This window comes from Rutidosis leptorrhynchoides, chromosome 5 (assembly GCF_046630445.1).
Source record: "Rutidosis leptorrhynchoides isolate AG116_Rl617_1_P2 chromosome 5, CSIRO_AGI_Rlap_v1, whole genome shotgun sequence".
NCBI classification, from domain to species: Eukaryota; Viridiplantae; Streptophyta; class Magnoliopsida; order Asterales; family Asteraceae; genus Rutidosis; species Rutidosis leptorrhynchoides.
In genome coordinates, this window is record NC_092337.1 from 327,783,595 (window position 1) to 327,804,150 (window position 20,556).

Consider the following 20,556-nt stretch of genomic DNA (forward strand, 5'->3'; position numbering starts at 1 on the left):
CTATTGAATTAGCTAATGGTAAACTGATAAAAGCCGATAAAATTTGCCATGGCTGCGAAATGAATCTCGCTGGTGAAACCTTCAAAATCGATTTGATACCCGTAGAATTAGGAAGTTTTGACGTAATCGTTGGCATGGACTGGATGTCCAAAACAAGAGCGGAAGTTGTTTGCGCTGAGAAAGCAATTCGCATCCCTCGTAAGGATGAAACGTCATTAATGATTTATGGGGAGAAGAGCAACTCAAAGCTGAACTTTATCAGCTGTATGAAGGCCCAGAAACTTATAAGAAAAGGTTGTTATGCTATTTTGGCACATGTAAAGAAGATCGATACTGAAGAAAGAAGCATTAATGACATGCCGGTTGTAAGAGAATACCCTGGAGTATTTCCAGAAGAATTACCGGGGCTACCTCCACACAGATGTGTAGAATTCCAGATTGATCTCATACCAGGAGCTGCACCTGTAGCCCGATCTCCATATAGACTTGCACCTTCAGAAATGCAAGAATTACAAGACCAGTTACAAGAATTATCGGACCGTGGATTTATTCGTCCTAGTTTTTCACCTTGGGGTGCTCCTATTCTGTTCGTCAAGAAGAAGGATGGATCTATGAGAATGTGCATAGATTACCGAGAATTAAACAAATTAACGATCAAGAATCGGTACCCATTACCGAGGATTGATGATTTGTTTGATCAATTGCAAGGATCAAGTGTTTATTCCAAGATTGATCTACACTCCGGATATCATCAACTGAGAGTGAAGGAAGAAGATGTTCCTAAAACCGCGTTCAGAACCCGTTACGGTCACTATGAATTTCTAGTCATGCCTTTTGGATTGACTAATGCTCCAGCAGTATTCATGGATCTAATGAATCGCATCTGTAGACCGTATTTAGACAAATTTGTCATTGTTTTTATCGACGACATATTGATTTACTCGAAGAACAAGGAAGAACATGAGCAATACTTAAGACTGGTACTAGAGATACTCAAGAAAGAAGAATTGTACGCAAAATTTTCGAAGTGTGATTTCTGGTTACAAGAAGTACAATTTTTGGGACATGTTGTCAGTAAACATGGAATTAAAGTTGACCCTGCCAAGATCGAAGCCATTAGTAAATGGGAAACACCGAAGACTCCAACACAAATCCGCCAATTTTTGGTCTTGCTGGTTACTACCGAAGATTCATTCAAGATTTCTCTAGAATCGCCAAACCCTTAACTTCATTGACTCAAAAGGGAAAGAAGTATGATTGGTCCACGGAACAGGAATCCTCATTCCAGTTGTTAAAGAAGAAGTTAACGTCTGCACCCATTTTGTCATTACCAGAAGGAAATGATGATTTCGTGATCTATTGTGACGCTTCGCGCCAAGGTTTAGGATGTGTATTAATGCAACGCACAAAAGTTATCGCATATGCCTCACGACAACTAAAAATTCATGAAAAGAACTATACAACACACGATTTGGAACTTGGAGCTGTAGTTTTTGCACTCAAAATATGGAGACACTATCTATATGGCACCAAGTGTACAGTGTACACTGACCATAAGAGTCTTCAGCATATTTTTGATAAAAACAACTCAATATGAGACAACGTCGCTGGGTAGAGTTGTTAAACGATTACGATTGTGAAATCCGTTACCACCCCGGAAAGGCTAATGTTGTAGCTGATGCCCTAAGTCGAAAAGAAAGAGTAAAACCTCTTAGGGTCCGAGCTTTGAATATTACAATTCGTACCGATCTCACAAAGCAAATTCAAGCAGCACAGTTAGAAGCTTTAAAAGAAGAAAATGAAAAAGGCGAAATGAGCAGAGGGTTAGAAAAACAGCTTGAGGTAAAAGCCGATGGAACCCTGTATTTTGCTGATAGGATATGGGTACCAAAATATGGTAATCTAAGGCAACTAGTACTAGATGAAGCACACAAAACGAGGTACTCAATTCACCCAGGAAACGGGAAAATGTACCACGATCTCAAGAAGTTTTATTGGTGGCCTAATATGAAGACAGAAATTGCTACTTATGTAAGCAAATGTTTGACGTGTGCAAAGGTCAAAGCTGAGCACCAAAAGCCGTCAGGATTACTGCAACAACCAGAAATTCCGCAGTGGAAATGGGAAAGAATAACTATGGGTTTCATTACGAAATTGCCAAGGACTGCAAGTAGTCATGATACTATTTGGGTGATAGTTGATCGTCTAACTAAATCAGCTCACTTTCTACCAATAAAGGAGACAGACAGTATGGAGTACCCATCTCTATCATATCTGATCGCGACACCCGATTCACATCACGTTTCTGGCAGTCATTACAAAAAGCATTGGGAACTCGATTAGATATGAGCACCGCTTATCACCCACAGACAGATGGTCAAAGTGAAAGAACAATACAAACATTGAAAGACATGTTACGGGCATGTGTGATTGACTTTGGAACCAGTTGGGATCGACACTTACCGTTGGCAGAATTTTCATACAATAACAGCTATCATACGAGCATCAACGCAGCGCCATTTGAAGCACTTTACGGTAGAAAGTGCAGATCTCCTATATGTTGGAGTGAAGTAGGAGAAAGACAACTTACTGGACCAGAAATTATTCACGAAACCACCGAAAAGATCATTCAAATACAACAGCGATTGAAAACGGCCATGAGTCGCCAAAAGAGTTATGCTGATGTAAGAAGAAAACCGCTAGAATTTCAAGTGGGCGACAAAGTCATGTTGAAAGTGTCACCCTGGAAAGGCGTTGTACGATTCGGTAAACGAGGAAAGCTAAGTCCTAGGTACGTAGGACCCTTTGAAATCACCGAAAGAATTGGAACAGTTGCTTATCGATTAAAGCTACCGCAAGAACTTAGTAGTGTTCACGACACATTTCACGTGTCAAATTTGAAGAAATGTTTAGCTGAAGAGGATGTCGTAATTCCTCTTGACGAAATACGAATCAATGATAAACTCCATTTTATCGAAGAACCTGTTGAAATCATGGACCGTGAGGTCAAACAATTAAAACAAAGCAAAATACCGATAGTTAGAGTTCGTTGGAACGCTAGACGAGGACCCGAGTTTACTTGGGAACGTGAAGATCAAATGAAGCAAAAGTATCCACATTTGTTCACTGATATCACTCATAAAACAGGTACTACTCAAAATTCCGGGACGAAATTTTCTTTAACGGAGAGGTACTGTAATGATCCAGAAAATTCCACATTAATACACACATATATATATATATATATATATATATATATATATATATATATATATAATGATTTAAATAAATAATGTAATTATATATTTTATATAAGTAACTCGATATATATATCATTGAAAATGGCAAGGTTGTATTTGGACAAAAATATGGGACTTTCTATTTTTCACTTTTGATAAACATGCATATCTATATAAATTCGAAATTAGACGAGGACAAAATTTAATGTAGCTAGACATTTGATCATGCAAGCTGATGTGTGTGTATATAATTAGTCTCATTTAAATTTTGTTAAATATAAAATAAAGATTTCTAATGAGCAACAAAAGACTACAACATTTTGTATCAAGATTTCAAGTTAAAATGATGGAAATCACTAAACCTGCGTACTTTCACGAGAAAAATCATAATTAAATCATACTGACTCGAAAAAGGGTGATTCTGGTGTCCAGACGTCCGTAACTCAAAAATCTACAACTTTCATGAAGACACCATACGCGGACCGCGTACCTATCTACGCGAAACGCGTAATGTTTGTCGACATAAAAAGTTTGTCGACATAAAAAGTGATGGCGGCTTTAATTATTATATTATTATTTAAATAAAATATGCATGATAGGATCAAAGTTTTTCATCTATAAATTGAGAATTCGTTCTTGCTTTTAAACTACACATGCATATATACTTTTACATATTTTGATGTTATATTTTTATAAGTGGTAATATATTGAAAAGAGGTTATGAACGAGTATTTTTAATTCGGGTTTCAAACCGTTTTAAACTAAAGAAATATTGGGTATTGTTCGGGGTATTGTTCTTGAATCCAAGACCAACCATACAGTCGTCTACCATCATTACGTTTACGCAATTTGCCTACAATATTGAGTCTCAATATTGAACTGTGATTTTATAGTCTCCCTTTTTAAATACTTTAAATATTTTTGGGCTGAGAATACATGCAATTTATTTTAAACACGAAAAGACACAAGTACATACTAAATTCTACACTGAGTTAAACCGAAAATCCCTTAGCTTTGGTAACTAGTAGCTGCCAGTACATAGGATATGGACTGGTGGGCGCGAATAATTGTATATGGATCCATAGGGCTTGACATCCCCGTCTGAGCTAGAGCACTAGCCTTTTAACGGACGTATGTTATTTGAGTTTAAGACACGTTGGTTTACGTGTATTAAAACGAATGAGGTAATTATTACTATAGCGTTAAGTTTAGTTACCAGGGTGCTCTGTTACGTAGAATCTATTGATAAACTTTTGATGAAATCTTGTGGTCTATCTTTATATATGTTTATGACTCGAGCAATTAAACCTATAACTCACCAACATTCGTGTTGACTTTTTAGCATGTTTTATTCTCAGGTCCTTAGAATGCTTCCGCTGTGATGTGCTTGTTGCCTGCATGGAGTCTCTCATGCTTTGTACAAAGTTTATTGCATTCAAAATAAAACTGCGTTGTGTAATAAATAATTGGACTGTGATGTCAACCTGTAAATTAAAGACTTATGTATTTCGGGGTTTTGCTTATACCTAAGCACTCGCCCACATGTTTATAACTTTCTATGTTTAGAAAGTCACTTATTTTAATGAATGCAATATTTTATCAAAACGTATCATATAGAGGTCAAAACCTCACTGTGGAATCAATGATTAACGTGCCGCGTCAATAGCGATTTTGACGGGTCGTTACATAAGAGCTGATCATTGAAGTGTATATACCAATAGTATATACGTCTAGAGGCTGGGTATTGTACGAGTACGAATACGGATTGAATACGAGTAAATTGCGTTTACTGTAGCAAATAGTATTTTGCTGTAGCAAAGCGAAAGTTACTGTAGCAAATAGTGTTTTACTGTAGCAAATAGTGTTTTACTGTTGCAAATAGTGTTTTACTTGTACATCTTTGATTTAATTGTATTTCTTCTTATATATATATATATATATATATATATATATATATATATATATATATATATATATATATATAAAATAAAAAAATAAAACGATTATATAATTATCACAAGTTATGACGTTCGTGAATCATTAGGCAGACTGGGTGGTAAATTGTCTACATGAAACTCTTTTCAAATAACCAAGTCTTAACAAGTTTGATTGCTTAACATGTTGGAAACATTTAATCATGTAAATATCAATTTCATTTAATATTTAATCATGGAAAAGTTCGGGTCACTACAGTACCTACCCGTTAAATAAATTTCGTCCCAAAATTTTAAGTTGTTGAAGGTGTTGACGCATCTTCTGGAAATAGGTGCGGGTATTTCAGCTTCATTTGATCTTCACACTCCCAGGTGAACTCGGGTCCTCTACGAGCATTTCATCGAACCTTAACAATTGGTATTTTATTTCGCTTAAGTCTTTTAACCTCATGATCCATTATTTCGACGGGTTCTTCAATGAATTGTAGTTTTTCATTAATTGTAATTGATGTGTGCGAGGTGGGGTACGAAATAGTATTATTTTTACTACGAAATACGTTACAATTTACACAAGTTTTAATTATTTATTTACCGATGGGATATACCTAAACCTTGCTACAACACTATAGGCAGTGTACCTAATCGTAGAGTAGTATAGTTTTTAGTAAGTCTGGTTCGATCCACAGGGAGCTGGCTTATTTCAAACTATATTTTAATTACCTATATTTGTACAAAATATATATAATTATATATAATAATATATAAAAGGGGGTTTACCGTTTAATGACCGGTTTGTCGATTTTATATTTTAAGCGAAGCGTAAAGTAAATGACGATATTTAACTAACAATATAAAATAAATAACAATAATTAAAATGAAAATAAATAAAAGTACGAGGAAATATGAAATAAAATATATTATGCTTATTTAAACTTCCGTAATCATGATGTTTGACGTGTTGATTTTTAGTTTATTCCCATGGGTTAATTGTTCTTTGTCCTGGATTATTTAATATGCCCGTCTGGTTTTTGTCCATAACAGTCCATCAGTCATAAATATAAAGTGTGAGTGTCCTCGTCAAATTATCCTTATATCCGAAGTCAAATATTCCAACTAATTGGGGACTTAAACTGTAACAAGGTCTTAATACTTTGTTTAATAATTACACCAGGATATCGACTGCGTGTAACCCAAGCTTTTAATACTTTGTTAACAATTACACCAAGTGTCCTTGTATATAATTTCACCCTTGTTTTAATAATTCTACTGACTATTAATTAATTCCCGTGTCCGGTTAAATGAACGATTATTCGTACATATAAATATCCCGCCCATCGTGTCCGATCGAGTGTATGTGGTTATTTATAGGTACTTCCAATTGTAACTCTTCATATTAAATTAACAAACTATCATTTAGTTAAACAAATATAAAGCCCATTAATAGCCCATAGTCTAATTTCCACAAGTCTCGTTCTTTTGTCTAAACCCCAATTATGGTACAAAGCCCAATTACCCAATTTTAGCATTTTAGCCCAACATCATGATTACTTCGTCTTAAATAAGCATAATAATAACTTAAGTACGAAACATTAATTTATAAAGGAGAACATAGCATACATTGATTATTTATCGCGTAGTGTTACACGGACACAGCTCCGACTTTAAAACCCGTAATTAACCATTACATTAACTAAACTAATCTAATATAAAACTAAACTAATTTATATTATATTATATATATATATATATATATATATATATATATATATATATATATATATATATATATATATATATATATATATATATATATATATATATATATTATATATATCACAGAGAGAGATTGATTTTTTGTGTGTGATGAACTCGGCAGCAAGCTCGTGCCTTTTATAGGAAATTTTGATCCTGGTGTGCTCCGCGATCGTGGAGGTTTATAGGCTAAATGCTCCGCGAGTGCGGAGGTCAGGAATTCAGCTCACCAAATTTTGGCCATTTGCTTGTCGACGTTATATTTAAATATATATAATATATAAATAATTTATATAATTATTTAAATATTATATTATATTCTTGTGCATAGTTGACTCATAATTTTTAGTTGGCTCAGGTCCCGGTTCTGGATTTTCGAACGTCCTTTCGTATAATTTAATATCTTGTACTTTGCGTTCCGCAACTTGTACTCTTTTCATTTTTAGACGTTTCTTACCAATAAATTGAACCACTTGGATTGTATCTTGTACATTTGAGCTTTTTGGATGTTTGCGTCTTCAAATCTTCGTTTTCGCCTTTTGTCTTCGCACTTATTTATTTAAACGAATATTACTTGAAAATAGAACATTTGCAACTGAAAAATTTACATATTGGAAGGATATTTATACTAAATATATGTTCATTTGGAGCACTATCAAATATCCTCACACTTGAACGTTGCTTGTCCTCAAGCAATACAGAACTTGAAATTACATCACACGAATCACTTCTTTATTCTTCACACGTTATACATCGGTGATTTTGATACGGCGGTATAAACAATGATAGTAACGATGTGGTTTACAGTCCCACATGACTATAAAAATTTAGATCCTTTAAGGAAATTGGATCTTTATGAAAACATTTGATCTTTTAAAAATTTCATTCTAGCTTTTACCCTAGATAAGTTTTCTGATTTGACCCACCATCGGTGTTGCAAAATATATTTGTGGATCAATATTTTGGCTAAAAACATTTAGGTTCGTGTAATCCACTGATATCCCTGTATCGGAAAGCACACATCCAGTTTACTTGTTCCGTATATTACCTTTCAGCAAACTGCCGTTCGGTTGTAAAGGAAAGCGATGAACAAGAAACTGTTAAGGCAATGTCTAATGACATGCAGATGTTCATGGTCTAAAACGTGTCGGATGCTAGTACTATCCTTTGTAGGAGAAATAGTAAAGATCATCCTATAATTTTTCGGTCTGGCACAAGGTCCTGTCTCCGACCATGCTATGCAACCACCGTTCTTACGGTTGACACCCGATTTGGTTCAGATGACCTAATGAATTCCAGGTGAATTCCTAGAATTTTACGTTCAATGGTAATGAACGCATTGAAAATAGGTTTTCAGAAAACAAATCGGTTTTAATTTTGATCAAAATATTTTCTCGTTCAAGCTCCCGAATTCCATGAGTTTGTAATTCTCAATCTTTAAAAGTCAATCTCAAGGATTGAGTAATATCAGGCTTAAAAGCTGATTTTTAATCTTTAAGGAGATTATCCTTTCTGGGGATCTGATTCATTACTCTTATCAAGCTAATTTGCACGGTGCCCCCCCCATTGTACAAGATAGATCCTTCTCATGGTTAGGATAAGTCTGACCACTTGGCGACCCTGTTTGATGCTGAGGTCTGTGGATTTCCTACTGATTTTAGAGATGACTTTTCTAGATTTTTCGTCAACCTACAGCTGGTCTGGATGACAACTTCCTGACCTAAACCAAGAAGCGCGTGTCTTTTTCGGAAGACTTTACTTCCTTTTAATGATGGAATTGATTCATCGTGTAGATCCATCTTTTCTTTCAAATGTATTACAATAAACCGGGTAAAACAGTTAATTTAGTCCAAAATAAAAGCACCTGCAATAACTTTACAGAAACATGTGATAGATAGTTTTTAATTGAATAACTTGGTACATTCTCCCCACACTTAGTTTCTTTCTTTGCCTTTTTATCCTCTTTTATTCCATTTTAAATGAATTAAAGCGTTTTAGGGTGTTTCTCAATTTATGTCCTTTCCGAGGTAACGATAATTTCGGTATTAATACCTAGTTTTCATCGTTCATAAATATGTATAAACATGATTTTGAATTCATTTAGTTGAAATTTTTTTTAAAATTTTCATAAAATTTAGAAAATAAACCAAGTGCAAACCCGAGAGAATTTATAACCCTTCCCCACACTTGAGATCATGCAATGCCCTCATTTGCATGAAATCAGACTCTAATTATAAATTCATGAGGGTGATTAGTGTAGAAAAGTGATTGAAAATACCCAGTTTGTAATTACAAAGCTCGTCGAATGATAGATGACGCGCCTCATCGTTCATTCCTTCTTGTTTTATCACACATGTTTTTCTTCAAAAACGGTTGCTTTTCTGAACTGTTATCTAATATTTGAAAATACGTCTTTTACCCTAACTCATCATGCATTTTTATTATCGAGTTATGCACTAACCCGAACTCCTAATTTAACGTTAAGTGGGGTTAGACTTCCCCACACTTAGCTGATGACATGTGAAGTCGGTAGAATAAGTTCCACGAATTAAAATAGTGAGCCAGTTATTTATATCTCGGGTGGTGTATAATATATCAATGGGTTTAAAGTTTAGAACCACCCGATCATCACTACTTAATTCTTTTTTAAATGTAGCTTTTAGTAAATGGAAATGTCTCTTTTCTGGTTCTTGGTCAAATGGATCGATATACACCGAAATACATATTTCTATAGGGTGGACAATTCCTAACATTTCCTTCCGTTCATTCTCGGGATCAAAGGTTTCACCTCTATTACCCAATTGGGTGAAATTCGAGGTGTCATTATCTATTACAACTCGTAGTTCATCTTCGGTAGATGACTCGTCTATTGAGAATATTGGGTTGGAAGGTTGTGGAATGGTGAATTTCTGGATCGAAGTAGATTCTTCTTTATTAACGGTACTTATCGGTCCCACCACTTTGGTCTCGGGGGTAAAATTTTCAACGTTATCGTTTTCCCAAGAGTACCAATTTGTCTCCCTTACTTCTTCTTCATCCATTGATGGATTGATGATTTCGTCGGTAGAGGCTAAAGTGTCGTTATGTTGTGAATTTGGTAAAGCTGAATAAAAAGTATAATCGGGATAATTGGTGATTTGGGAGCTCTCGAATTCATCAAAATTCGATAATATGAGATTTTCTTGCACAATACTCCTCAGATTAATAGGTGTGTAATCTGATAGAGTTTCAGCTTGCCTATTTACAAACTCTCTCATTTTTCATTTTGAGCATCAAGTTCTTCCAGTTTGATTTTCATATAATCTAAAGAATTTTCAGACACATAATTTTCCTCGTCCTCTTATTGTTGAGTTTGGAAATATTCTTGGGAATAATCCCAATTTGAATTGTACTCTTCATAATCGTTCCATTCAGGTTCCATGGGTTCTTAATTTTCCATAGGAACGTAATAATAACATTCCCATGTTGAGTGATAATCTCCACAGATTTCACAACCAGTTATTGTTTCGTCATTCGTGATCCAAGATTGACCGAACGAATTGTCATCAACACCCGTTTGAGAGTATTGATTAAATTGATTTCGGATGTCATAAAGAGTTTCCAAAATATCCTCGAGATTTTCCATAATGCGCTTATTACCAAATTTTAGCTACAATGTGGTGCATTTACTTAATTATCCTATTAGTTATAAAAATAAAAATTATATAAGTTATCAAATTAATAGACTTTTCTGCTTTTGTCCACGTTTCGAATAGCCAATAGATGCAGCAGGGAGCCAGAACCCTTTAAATCGGAAGCTCACAACTCAGCCACTAACAAATCCAACTATTACTACGAAGCAGAAATTTGGATGTCTATCAATTTAACCGCTTAAAATAATTCTTCGTTTTGAATTATTAGAGAAGAAATAGAGAAAATTCTAAGTCCTAAAAACTAGAGCGGCGAGAAATAAGAAAGAAAAAGAGTAGCGTCGAAAAACGTCGAAAAATAAAAATGAGAAAGAAAAACGTCGAAACTTAAAAGTCTAAAAACTATATCTAAAAAGTTGCGCCTAAAGGTATTAAAACTTGAATGCAATTCTATAGAAAATTGGTAATTACGTTATTGGGCACTAAAATCTATAACGGCGTCGCAAAATTCTAAAGCGCCTAAATCTTAATTCTAAAGAAAAAGCACTTAAGGGATTTTACGGCAAAGCCTAAAAATCTAGAAATAAAAATAAGCTACGGCAAAATACTAGAACTTAAAACTAGCTACGAACGATAAAAATACAAATTTTACGATTAAAAGATTAAAAGGTTACAATTTATAAAAAGAAGCTAAAAATGAAAAATTTATTTATTTTTATAAAAATATTATTTTTATATTTATTTAATAAAAGTATTAATTTTTATATATATTAAAACTAATTAAAACTAATTATAACTAATTAATAAAAAAATTAAACTAAATTATAATAATAATAAAGTAATTAGGGTTTATAATAAATAATAATAATTAATACTCCGTAATTAATGCTGAATTAGGTTGATCAGGCGTGTCAGGCCAAACTCCGCGAGTGCGGATCCTAGCTGGCAACAAACTCCGCGAGTCGCGGAGGGTGAAAATTCATTTGACAGGTTTACTTTTTTTTTTTTTTAAATTTTATATTGTTTTTCTAAAAATATATTTATACAAATATATATTAAAATTATAGCGTTTCGCCGAGTCCCCGGCAGCGGCGCCAAAAACTTGATGTGTGCGAGGTGGGGTACGAAATAGTATTATTTTTACTACGAAATACGTTACAAATTACACAAGTTTTAATTATTTATTTACAGATGGGATATACCTAAACCTTGCTACAACACTATAGGCAGTGTACCTAATCGTAGAGTAGTATAGTTTTTAGTAAGTCCGATTCGTTCCACAGGGAGCTGGCTTATTTCACACAATATTTTAATTAACTATATTTGTACAAAATATATATAATTATATATAATAATATATAAAAGGGGGTTTACCGTTTAATGACCGGTTTGTCGATTTTATATTTTAAGTGAAGCGTAAAGTAAATGACGATATTTAACTAACAATATAAAATAAATAACAATAATTAAAATGACAATAAATAAAAGTACAAGGAAATATGAAATAAAATATATTATGCTTATTTAAACTTCCGTAATCATGATGTTTGACGTGTTGATTTTTAGTTTATTTCCATGGGTTAATTGTTCTTTGTCCTGGATTATTTAATATGCCAGTATGGTTTTTGTCCATAACAGTCCATCAGTCATAAATATAAAGTGCGAGTGTCCTTGTCAAATTATCCTTATATCCGAAGTCAAATATTTCAACTAATTGGGGACTTAAACTGTAACAAGGTCTTAATACTTTGTTTAATAATTACACCAGGATATCGACTGCGTGTAACCCAAGGTTTTAATACTTTGATAACAATTACACCAAGTGTCCTTGTATATAATTTCACCCCTGTTTTAATAATTCTAGTGACTATTAATTCATTCCCTTGTCCGGTTAAATGAACGATTATTCGTACATATAAATATCCCGCCCATCGTGTCCGATCGAGTGTATGTGGTTATTTATAGGTACGTCCAATTGTAAATCTTCATATTAAATTAACAAACAATCATTTGGTTAAATAAATATAAAGCCCATTAATAGACCATAGTCTAATTTCCACAAGTGTCATTCTTTTGTCTAAACCCCAATTATGGTACAAAGCCCAATTACCCAATTTTAGTATTTTAGCCCAACATCATGATTACTTCGTCTTAAATAAGCATAATAATAACTTAAGTACGAAACATTAATTTAAAAAGGAGAACATAGCTTACATTGATTATTTATCGCGTAGTGTTACACGGACACAGCTCCGACTTTAAAACCCGTAATTAACCATTACATTAACTACAGTAATCTAATATAAAACTAAACTAATTTATATTATATATATATATATATATATATATATATATATATATATATATATATATATATATATATATATATATATATATATATATATATATATATATTATATCAGAGAGAGAGATTGATTTTTTTTGGTGTGTTGAACTCGGCAGCAAGCTCGTGCCTTTTATAGGAAATTTTGATCCTGGTGTGCTCCGCGATCGTGGAGGTTTATAGGCTAAATGCTCCGCGAGTGCGGAGGTCAGGAATTCAGCTCACCAAATTTTGGCCATTTGCTTGTCGACGTTATATTTAAATATATATAATATATAAATAATTTATATAATTATTTAAATATTATATTATATTCTTGTTCATAGTTGACTCATAATTTTTAGTCCGTTGCGTCGCGCGTTAATAGTTGGCTCAGGTCCCGGTTCCGGATTTTCGAACGTCCTTTCGTATAATTTAATATCTTGTACTTTGCATTTCGCAACTTGTACGCTTGTCATTTTTAGACGTTTCTTACCAATAAATTAAACCACTTGGATTGTATCTTGTACATTTGAGCTTTTTGGATGTTTGCGTCTTCAAATCTTCATTTTTGCCTTTTGTCCTCGCACTTATTTATTTAAACGAATATTACTTGAAAATAGAACATTTGCAACTGAAAACTTTACATATTGGAAGGATATTGATACTAAATATATGTTCATTTGGAGCACTATCAGTAATCTCGTCTAATGGAATGGTGAGATCTTCTTTAGCAAAGCATTTCTTCAAATTCGAGACGTGGAAGGTTATATGTACACCCACGAGTTGTTGAGGTAACTCAAGTTGGTAAGCTACTGGTATGACACGATCAATAATCTTGAATGGTCCAATGTACCTCGGATTTAATTTTCCCCATTTACCAAATCGAACAACGCCTTTCCAAGGTGAAACCTTAAGCATGACCATGTCACCAATTTCAAATTCTATATCCTTTCTTTTACTGTCCGCGTAGCTCTTTTGTCGACTTTGAGCGGTTTTCAACCGTTATTGAATTTGAATGATTTTCTCGGTAGTTTCTTGTATAATTTCTGGACCCGTAATTTGTCTATCCCCCACTTCACTCCAACAAATCGGAGACCTGCACTTTCTGCAATAAAGTGCCTCAAATGGTGCTATCTCAATACTCGAGTGGTAACTGTTGTTGTAGGAAAATTTTGCTAATGATAGATGTCGATCACAACTGTTTCTAAAATCAATAACACATGCTCGTAGCATGTCTTCAAGAGTCTGTATCGTCCTTTCACTTTGCCTATCAGTTTGTGGATGATAGGCAGTACTCATGTCTAGATGAGTCCCGAATGCTTGTGGTAACGTTTGCCAAAACCTTGAGACAAATCTGCCATCCCTATCAGAGATAATAGAGATTGGTATTCCATGTCTGGAGACAACTTCCTTCAAGTATAGTCGTGCTAACTTCTCCATTTTATCATCTTCTCTCATTGGCAGAAAGTGTGCTGACTTGGTGAGACGATCGACTATTACCCAAATAGTATCATAACCACTTGCAGTCCTTGGCAATTTAGTAATGAAATCCATGGTAATGTTTTCCCATTTCCATTCCGGGATTTCAGGTTGTTGAAGTAGACCTGATGGTTTCTGATGTTCAGCTTTGACCTTAGAACATGTCAAATATTCTCCTACGTATTTAGCAATATCGGCTTTCATACCCGGCCACCAAAAGTGTTTCTTGAGATCTTTGTACATCTTCCCCATTCCGGGATGCATTAAATATCTGGTTTTATGTGCTTCCTTAAGTACTATTTCTCTCACATCTCCAAATTTTGGTACCCAAATTCTTTCAGCCTTATACCGGGTTCCGTCTTCCCAAATATTAAGATGTTTTTTCGATCCTTTGGGTATTTCATTTTTCAAATTTCTCTCTTTTAAAACTCCCTATTGCGCCTCCTTTATTTAAGTAGTAAGGTTAGTACGAATAATTATATTCATAGCTTTTAGCCGCATAGGTTCTCTGTCTTTTCTACTCAAAGTGTCGTCTACCACATTCGCTTTTCCCAGGTGGTAACGAATCTCAAAATCGTAATCATTTAACAATTCAATCCACCTACGCTGCCTCATATTTAGTTGTTTCTGATTAAATATATGTTGAAGACTTTTGTGATCGGTATATATAATATTTTTGACCCCATATAATTAGTGCCTCTAAGTTTTTAATGCAAAAACAACCGCGCCTAATTCCAAATCATGTGTCGTATAATTCTGCTCTTGAATCTTCAATTGTCTAGACGCATAAGCAATTACCTTTGTTCGTTGCATTAATATACAACCGAGGCCTTGCTTTGAGGCGTCACAATATATCACAAAATCATCATTCCCTTCAGGCAATGACAATATAGGTGCCGTAGTTAACTTTTTCTTCAACAATTGAAACGCTTTCTCCTGCTCATCCTTTCATTCAAATTTTTTCCCTTTATGCGTTAATGCAGTTAAGGGTTTTGCTATTTTAGAAAAATCTTGGATGAATCTTCTGTAGTAACCAGCCAATCCTAAAAATTGACGTATATGCTTCGGAGTTTTTGGGGTTTCCCATTTTTCAACGGTTTCAATCTTTGCCAGATCCACCTGAATACCTTCTTTGTTCACTATGTGACCGAGGAATTAAACTTCTTCCAACCAAAATGCACACTTTGAAAACTTAGCGTACAGTTTTTCTTTCCTTAGCATCTCTAGCACTTTTCTCAAATGTTCTTCGTGCTCTTGATCATTCTTTGAGTAGTTGAGTATGTCATCGATGAAAACAATGACAAACTTGTCAAGGTATGGTCCACACACTCGGTTTATGAGGTCCATGAACACGGCTGGTGCATTAGTTAAACCAAATGGTATTACCATAAACTCATAATGACCATAACATGTTCTAAATGCAGTCTTTGGAATATCATCCTCCTTCACCCGCATTTGATGATACCCAGAATGTAAATCGATCTTCGAATAAACCGACGAACCTTGCAGTTGATCGAATAAATGGTCGATTCTCGGTAATGGATAACGGTTCTTGATGGTAAATTTGTTCAACTCTCGGTAGTTGATACACAATCTAAATGTACCATCTTTCTTCTTGACAAACAAAACAAGAGCTCTCTATGGTGATGTGCTTTTTCGAATGAAATCACGTTCCAAAAGTTCTTCTAATTGGCTTTGTAATTCCTTCATTTCGCTGGGTGCGAGTCTGTATGGAGCACGAGCTATTAGTGCAGCTCCGGGTAAAAGATCTATTTAAAATTCAACGGATCGATGTGGAGGTAGTCCCGGTAATTCTTTCGGAAATACATCGGGAAATTCTTTTGCGACGGGAACATCACTGATGTTCTTTTCTTCAGTTTTGACTTCCTCGATGTGTGCTAAAATGACATAGCAACCTTTTCTTATTAGTTTTTGCGCCTTCAAGCTACTAATAAGATTTAACTTCGCGTTGCTCTTTTCTCCATACACCATTATGGGTTTTCCTTTTTCGCGTACAATGCGAATCACTTTTTTGTAACATACAACCTGTGCTCTCTCCTTTTTCATCCAATTCATGCCAATTATCACATCAAAACTCCCTAACTCTACTGGTATTAATTTAATCTTAAACGTTTCACCAACTAATTTAATTTCTCGGTTCTGACATATTTTATCCGCTGTAATAAATTTACCGTTTGCTAATTCGAGTAAAAACTTATTATCCAAAGGCGTTAATGGAAAATTCTATTTAGCACAAAAATCTCTACTCATATAGCTTCTATCCGCACCCGAATCAAATAAAACATAAGAAGGTTTTTCATCAATAAGAAACGTACCCGTAACAAGCTCCGGGTCTTCCTGTGCTTCTGCCGCATTAATAATGAAGACTCTTCCGTGGCCTTGCTCATTAGTATTCCCTTGGTTCGGGCAGTTAGTCCTGAAGTGGCCCGGTTTCCCACATCCATAACAAATAATGGCGGCATTATTTGTTCGACATTATTTGTTCTGACATTATTTGTTCTTTTAATTCTGTTGGTCATTGGTCCGTAGACTTCACACTTCATCACACTATGACCATTTCTCTTACACTTGGTGCAAAATGTCGTGCAGAATCCATTCAGATGGTATCCTTCACACCTCTAGCACGGTTTCTGCCCCTTGTTGTTATTGCTGGGATTGTTGTTGTTGTGGTTGGTATTGTTGTTGGAACGGTTGTTGTAGTTGTTGTTGTTGAGATGGTTATTGTTGCGTTTGTTTTTGTGAAAAATGGTGCGATTGTAGTTGTGATTGTTGGGCTGACTGTTGAAGCGATAGTTACTGTTGTTGTGTTGGTGACCCTTGTCACTGTTTTCTTCCCACTTCCTCTTGACTTGTTTCATTTTGGCCTCCTCGGCCGCCTGCTCTTTAATCCTCCCCTCGATCTGATTTATAAGTTTGTGAGCCATTCGACTTGCCTTTTGCATTAAGGTAGGCGCGCTCGCACTCACATCCTCCTGAATTCTCTCTGGTAACCCTTTTACAAACGCATCGATCTGCTCTTCTTCATATTCGAACACTCTTGGACACAATAAACACAACTCTGTGAATCGTCGTTCGTATGTGGTAATATCGAATCCTTGCGCTCGTAATTCTCTAAGCTCTGTCTTGAGCTTATTGACTTCATTTCTGGGACGATACTGCTCATTCATCAAGTGTTTGAATACTGGCCACGGTAGTGCCTAAGCAGCATCTTGTCCCACCTGTTCGAGGTAGGTGTTCCACCATGTTAACACAGTACCTGTGAAAGTATGCGTGGCGTACTTAACCCTATCTTCTTCGGCACATTTGCTTATAGTAAACACAGATTCGACCTTCTCGGTCCATCATTTTAGTCCGACTGGTCCTTCAGTTCCATCAAATTCTAGAGGTTTACAGGTAGTGAAAGCCTTGTAGGAGCATCCTACACGGTTTCCTGTGGAGTTAACTCCACTGCTAGACCCAGAGTTATTGTTGTTGTTTTGCATCGCAGCCTGAACTGCGGCTATGTTTGCAGCAAGGAATGCACGGAAATCTTCCTCACTCATATTCAAATTTTGACGAGTAGTCGGTGCCATTTCCTTCAAAAATAGCCCAAAGAATTGAGTTAATCATATAGAATTTTAAGAGTAGTCAATAGTATTTCATAGCATAATATGAACTTATTTATAAAAGCTTTTTCTTCATATTAGCGTTTTATAATTTTTAATTCGGGTAGTACCTACCCGTTAAGTTCATACTTAGTAGCTAACATACAATTCAACTACTACAATTCTATACAAAAAATGATTATAATAATATTTCGCGTTCAAACTTTTATACAATATTTTTCAAACTTACAATACCGCTATTATACATATAGCATGAAATATAGCACACAATAACTTTGATACAAAATAGTTGTGACAATAATCCTAGTTAATACGCAAGTCGTTCAGCAAAGGCCACGTAATTCATAAGTCCAGAAACAAGTCATGCATTCTGGTTTTACTAAGACTACTTCCCATCCTTGGTCTTGTGGAACATAACCGTTGTGGCTATTGACAAGACAGCATGTTGTAACGTCGTCAAAGGGACGAGGGTTTCGTAATGTACAACAGCCCCGTAATAATCTAAAGACCTTGTTTCTCACCCCAACTACCGAATCCGTCACTTGTGGGAACGTTTTATTTAAAAGTTGTAATCCGATGTTCTTTTTCTCACTTTGGTGAGAAGCAAACATCACTAACCCGTAAGCATAACATGCTTCTTTATGTTGCGTGTAAGAAGCTCTTTCTAACTCACGAAGTCCTACGTTGGGATATGTTAAGTCAAAATAGGTTCTTAATGAAATGTCCTGTTCTTATTGATTAAAAACGTTCCATATTAATTGATTTCGTTGCGAGGTTTTGACCTCTATATGAGACGTTTTTCAAAGACTGCATTCATTTTAAAACAAACCATAACCTTTATTTCATCAATAAAGGTTTAAAAAGCTTTACGTAGATTATCAAATAATGATAATCTAAAATATCCTGTTTACACACGACCATTACATAATGGTTTACAATACAAATATGTTACAACAAAATAAGTTTCTTGAATGCAGTTTTTACATAATATCATACAAGCATGGACTCCAACTCTCGTCCTTATTTAAGTATGCGACAGCGGAAGCTCTTAATAATCACCTGAGAATAAACATGCTTTAAACGTCAACAAAAATGTTGGTGAGTTATAGGTTTAACCTATATATATCAAATCATAATAATAGACCACAAGATTTCTTATTTCAATACACATCCCATACATAGAGATAAAAATCATTCATATGGTGAACACCTGGTAACCGACAATAACAAGATGCATATATAAGAATATCCCCATCATTCCGGGACACCCTTCGGATATGATATAAATTTCGAAGTACTAAAGCATCCGGTACTTTGGATGGGGTTTGTTAGGCCCAATAGATCTATCTTTAGGATTCGCGTCAATTAGGGTGTCTGTTCCCTAATTCTTAGATTACCAGACTTAATAAAAAGGGGCATATTCGATTTCGATAATTCAACCATAGAATGTAGTTTCACGTACTTGTGTCTATTTTGTAAATCATTTATAAAACCTGCATGTATTCTCATCCCAAAAATATTAGATTTTAAAAGTGGGACTATAACTCACTTTCACAGATTTTTACTTCGTCGGGAAGTAAGACTTGGCCACTGGTTGATTCACGAACCTATAACAATATATACATATATATCAAAGTATGTTCAAAATATATTTACAACACTTTTAATATATTTTGATGTTTTAAGTTTATTAAGTCAGCTGTCCTCGTTAGTAACCTACAACTAGTTGTCCACAGTTAGATGTACAGAAATAAATCGATAAATATTATCTTGAATCAATCCACGACCCAGTGTATACGTATCTCAGTATTGATCACAACTCAAACTATATATATTTTGGAATCAACCTCAACCCTGTATAGCTAACTCCAACATTCACATATAGAGTGTCTATGGTTGTTCCGAAATATATATAGATGTGTCGACATGATAGGTCGAAACATTGTATACGTGTCTATGGTATCTCAAGATTACATAATATACAATACAAGTTGATTAAGTTATGGTTGGAATAGATTTGTTACCAATTTTCACGTAGCTAAAATGAGAAAAATTATCCAATCTTGTTTTACCCATAACTTCTTCATTTTAAATCCGTTTTGAGTTAATCAAATTGTTATGGTTTCATATTGAACTCTATTTTATGAATCTAAACAGAAAATGTATAGGTTTATAGTCGGAAAAATAAGTTACAAGTCGTTTTTGTAAAGGTAGTCATTTCAGTCGAAAGAACGACGTCTAGATGACCATTTTAGAAAACATACTTCCACTTTGAGTTTAACCATAATTTTTGGATATAGTTTCATGTTCATAATAAAAATAATTTTCTCACAATTACAACTTTTAAATCAAATTTTATCATAGTTTTTAATTAACTAACCCAAAACAGCCCGCGGTGTTACTACGACGGCGTAAATCCGGTTTTACGGTGTTTTTCGTGTTTCCAGGTTTTAAATCATTAAGTTAGCATATCATATAGATATAGAACATGTGTTTAGTTAATTTTAAAAGTCAAGTTAGAAGGATTAACTTTTGTTTGCGAACAAGTTTAGAATTAACTAAACTATGTTC